The 5,587-nt window shown below is 37.0% G+C and overlaps 1 non-coding gene across 1 annotated transcript; it reads left to right on the top strand.

Moving 5' to 3' along the window:
• Window positions 1-3,367: 3,367 nt before the first annotated feature.
• TRNAS-GCU (transfer RNA serine (anticodon GCU)) lies at window positions 3,368-3,455 on the top strand. Its single transcript has one exon. It is a non-coding gene; the product is annotated as a tRNA-Ser (tRNA).
• The last annotated feature ends 2,132 nt before the right edge of the window (window positions 3,456-5,587 follow it).

Below are 5,587 nucleotides of genomic sequence, written 5' to 3'. Positions count from 1 at the left end.
TGCTTAGGTAATCAGAACGACGAGTTAAAGAGACTTAAGACGTGACATACTAATCTATTGTCACTTTTCACGCACACTTTGCGTAATATAACTTAACCATGCTTAGGTAATCAGAACGACGCGTTTGATACACTTGTGACGGGACATAAGCATGGTAATCGAAACGACGTGTTAAAGAGACTTGAAACGCGCCATACTAATCTAGCGTCACTTTTTAACCCCTCTTTGCTTATTATAATCTAAACATGCTTAGATAATCGGAACGACGCGTTAAAGAGACTTGAGACGCGAAATACTAATCTAGCGTCACTTTTCAATTTTCACCCACACTTTGGCGTAATATAACCTAAGCATGCTTAGGTAATCGGAACGACGCGTTAAATAGACTTGGGATGCGACATACTAACCTAGCGACAGTTTTCACGCACACATTGCGTAATATAACCTAACCATGCTTAGGTAATCGGAATGACGCGTTAAAGAGACTTGAGACACGACAAACTAATCTAGCGTCACTTTTCACGCACAATTTGTGTAAAATACCTAACAATGATTAGATAATCGTAACAACGCGTTAAAGAGACTTGAGACGCGACATACTAATCCACACTTTGCGTAATATAACCTAACCATGCTTAGGTAATCAGAACGACATGTTAGAGAGACTCGTAATGTAACATAAGCATGGTAATCGAAACGACGCGTTAAAGAGACTTGAGACACGACACACTTTACATAAAATAACCAAACCATGCTTAGGTAATCGGAAAGAGGCGTTATAAAGACTTGAGACGCGGCATACTAATCCATTGTAACTTTTCACGCACACTTTGCGTAATATAACCTAACCATTCTTTGGTAATCGGAATGACGTGTTAAAGAGACTTGTAACGTGACATAAGCATGGTAATAGAAACGACGCGTTAAATAGACTTGAGACGTGCCATACTAATCTAGCGTCACTTTTTACGTACACTTTGCATAATATAACCTAACCATACTTAGACGCGACATACTAATCTAGTGTCACTTTTCACGTACACTTTGCATAATATAACCTAACCATACTTAGATAATCAGAACGACGCTTTAAAGAGACTTGAGACGCGAAATACTAATCTAGCGTTACTTTTCACGCACGCTTTGTGTAATACTCCCTCCGCCCCGTAAAGATAGAAATAAGTAGTTATTTCACAAGAATTAAGAAAGTAGTTAATTATAGGTAATTTGTGATAATTTTCCTAAATTGTCCTTTTAATTTCTTGAAGTAAATCATAATAAATTAGTGATTCACACAACCCAAAGCCACTATATAAATATTAGCCAATAGAATTTTAGATGCATAAAAACCGTACATTGAAACTTTAAATCAATTAATGTTGATATAAGGGTATTTTAATAATTTTATAGTTAACTAACACTACTTTTTCTATCTTTGTGGGACAAAAAAAGTAGCTACTTTTTCTATCTTTACGGGACGGAGGGAGTATAACCTAACCATGCTTAGGTAATCGGAACAACACGATAAAGAGAATTGAGACGCGACATACTAATCTAGCGTCGCTTTTCATAATGCTTAGGTAATCAGAATGACAAGTTAGATAGACTGAAGACACGACATACTAATCTATTGTCATTTTTCACGTACACTGTACGTTATATAACCTAACCATGCTTAATTAATTGAAACGACGTATTAAATAGACTTAAGACGCGACATACTAATCTATTGTCATTTTTCACGCACACTTTGCCTCATATAACCTAGCCATGCTTAGGTAATCAGAACGACGTGTTAGAGAGACTTGTGACGCGACATAAGCATTGTAATCGAAACGAGGCGTTCAAGAGACTTGAGACGCGCAATATTAATATAGCGTCACTTTTTACGCACACTTTGCGTAATGTAACATAACCATGCTTAGGAAATCAAAACGACGCGTATGGAGACTTGAGACGAGACATACAAATCTAGTGTCACTTTTCACGCACACTATGCGTAATATAACCTAACAATGCTTAGGAAATCGGAACGACGTATTAGAGAGACTTGATACGCGACGTACTAATCTAACGTCACTTTTCACGCACGCTTTGCTTAATATAACCTAACCATGCTTAGGTAATCGGAACGACGCGTTAAAGAGACTTGTGAAGCGAGATAAGTATGGTAAGCGAAACGACGCGTTAAAGAGACTTGAGACGAAACATACTAATCTAGCGTCACTTTTTATGCACACTTTTTGCGTAATAGAACCTAACCATGCTTAGGTAATCAGAACGACGCGTTAAACAGATTTAAGACTGGACATACTAATCTAGCGTCACTTTTCACGCATACTATGCGTAATATAACCTAACCATGCTTAGGTAATAGGAACGACGCGTTAAAGAGACTTTAGACGCGATATACTAATCTATTGATCCTATTTACGCACACTTTGCGTACTATAACCTAACCATGCTTAGGTAATCGGAACGACACATTAAAGAGCCTTGAGACACGACATAGTTATCTAGCGTCACTTTTCACACACACTTTATGTAATATAACCTAACCATGCTTAGGTAATCAGAACCACGCGTTCGAGAGACTTGTGACGCGACATAAGCATGGTAATTGAAACGACGCGTTAAGGAGACTTGAGACGCGCAATATTAATCTAACGTCACTTTTTACCCACACGTTGCATAATATAACATAACCATGCTTAGGAAATCAGAACGACGCGTTAGAGAGACTTGAGACGCGACATACTAATCTAGTGTCACTTTTCACGCAAACTTTGCATAATATAACCTAACCATGCTAAGGAAATCGGAACGACACGTTAGATACTAATCTAACGTCACTTTTCACGCACACTTTGCGTAATATAACCTAACCATGCATAGAAAATCGGAACGACGCATTAAAGAGACTCGTGACTCGAGATAAGTATAGTAATCGAAACGACGCGTTAAAGAGACTTCAGACGAAACATACTAATCTAGTGTCATTTTTCACGCACACTTTGCGTAGTATAACCTAATCATGCTTAGGAAATCGGAACGACGCGTTAGAGAGACTTGAGACACTACATACTAATCTAACGTCACTTTTCACGCACACATTGCGTAATATAACCTAACCATGCTTAGGTAATTGGAACGAAGCGTTAAAGAGACTTGTGACGTCGCGTCTAATGTCTATTTAACGCGTCGTTCCGATTACCTAAGCATGGTTAGGTTATATAAAAAGGAATTCTGAAAGAATTCTGAAAATTAAAAGTAGAGTAATAAAATAAAGAAAGAATAAAGAATAAAGGCTTTTTTTATTTTTTAAGCCTTACTTGTATGTAACATAGTAAGTATCCTTTTTCAATCGGGAGAGATGGCTGAGTGGACTAAAGCGTCGGATTGCTAATCCGTTGTACGAGTTATTCGTACCGAGGGTTCGAATCCCTCTCTTTCCGGTGATGACTTAGAATTTTTTTCTAGAAGTCTCTCGCACGCAAGGGGATGCTGCTGCTGGATGTCACGGTTCTGGGGCGCCATAATTCTTTTCTTCTCTCTAGAACAAAACAATCGAGGGCACTGTCTTCCTTCAGCTTTTAGAGGTGGGGGGCTGCATCAATCATCGCTCAGTGAGCTATTTATTTTATTGCCGCCAATAGCGCTTCGCTTGCATACAAGGCGGCACGGCACGCCAGGTAGAGCTATCGCGCGCGGGCGAAGGAGATGCATTTCTGGTACTGGTAGTACTGTACAAGCTCCATCTCTCCTAATCTATTCATGTTTGCGAAGACGGCGCTCCCGTCTTTTTTTGATATCTATACTGGCTTAAATCAATGAATTGGAACGACTCGAACGATCGGTCTATCTTTTTTTTTTTTTATGAGTTTAGTCTTTTTTTATTTAATTTCGTACTGTACAATTTCTTTTTTTTTTTAGTTTACAAACGTTACGAAACAAATCCAAACGTTTCACCTTTATAGCAGTTTTAGCCAACCGTTTACAAACGGTACAAAACAAAACCAAATATTTCACCTTTTTAGCGATTTAATCCAGATGTTTACAAACGTTACAAAACAAATCCAAACGTTTCAAATTTTTGGCGATTTAAGCCAAATGTTTACAAACCTTACGGAACAAAACCAAACGTTTCACATTTTAGCGATTTAAGCCAAACGTTTACAAACGTTATGGAACAAGTCCAAACGTTTTACCTTTTTAGCGATTGAAGCCAAACATTTACAAACGTTACGAAACAAATCCAAACGTTTGGATTTGTTTTCGTAACGTTCGTAACGTTTGACCTTTTTAGCGATTTAAGCCAAACACAAACGTTACGAAACAAATCCAAACGTTGTCACCTTTTTAGCGATTTAAGCCAAACGTTTACAAACGTTACGAAACAAATCCAAACGTTTTCACCTTTTTAGAGATTTAAGCCAAACGTTTATAAACGTTATAAAATGTTTAAAACGTTACGAAACAAAACCAAACAGTTACAAACGTTACGAAACAAATCCAAGCGTTTCACCTTTTTAGCAATTTAAACCAAACGTTACGAAACAAATCCAAACATTATGATCAGAGAGTGAGTAACACGCAGCTATTACTCGCAATAGATAGTACTCCTTCTATTTGGTGAGAAAAACCGGTCGACCGAATTAACCGACTGTACCAAAAGTACAAACGTTACGAAACAAAACCAAGCGTTCCCTCATTTTAGCGATTTAAGCCAAACGTTTACAAACGTTAAGAAACAAAACCAAACATTTCACATTTTTAGAAATTTAAGCCAAACGTTTGGATTTGTTTTGTTAATTTGTTTCGTTTGGTTTAAATCGCTAAAAAGGGGAAACGTTTGGTTTTGTTTCGTAAAGTTTGCAAACGTTTGGCTTAAATCGCTAAAATGGGGAAATGTTTTGTTTTGTTTCGTAACGTTAGTAAACGTTTAACTTAAATCACTAAAATGGGAAAAAGTTTGATTTTGTTTCGTTACGTTTGTAAACGTTTGGCTTAAATCGCTAAAATGGGGACACGTTTGGTTTTGTTTCGTAAAGTTTTGTAAACGTTTGGCTTAAATTGCTAAAAAGTTGAAACGCTTTGATTTGTTTCGTAACGTTCGCTAAAAAGGTGAAATATTTGGTTTGTTTCATAACGTTTGTAGTCGTTTGGCTTAAATTGATAAAAAGGTGATACATTTGGATTTGTTTCGTAACGTTTGTAAATGTTTGGCTTAAATCGCAAAAAAGGTGAAACGTTTGGATTTGTTTGGTAACGTTTGTAAACGTTTGGCTTAAATTGCTAAAAAGGTGAAACGCTTGGATTTGTTTCGTAACGTTTGTAAACGTTTGGCTTAAATCGCTAAAAAGGTGAAATGTTTGGATTTGTTTCGTAACGTTTGTAAACGTTTGGCTTAAATCACTAAAAAGGTGAAACGTTTGGATTTGTTTCGTAACGTTTGTAAACGTTTGGCTTAAATCGCTAAAAAGATGAAACATTTGGTTGTAACTTTTGTAAACGTTTGGCTTAAATTGCTAAAAAGGTGAAACGCTTGGATTTGTTTCGTATCCATTGGAAATGTTTGGCTTAAATT

The sequence above is a fragment of the Mercurialis annua genome, linkage group LG4, assembly GCF_937616625.2.
Source record: "Mercurialis annua linkage group LG4, ddMerAnnu1.2, whole genome shotgun sequence".
Classification (NCBI taxonomy): Eukaryota; Viridiplantae; Streptophyta; class Magnoliopsida; order Malpighiales; family Euphorbiaceae; genus Mercurialis; species Mercurialis annua.
This window is presented reverse-complemented; position numbering and strand designations above follow the sequence as displayed.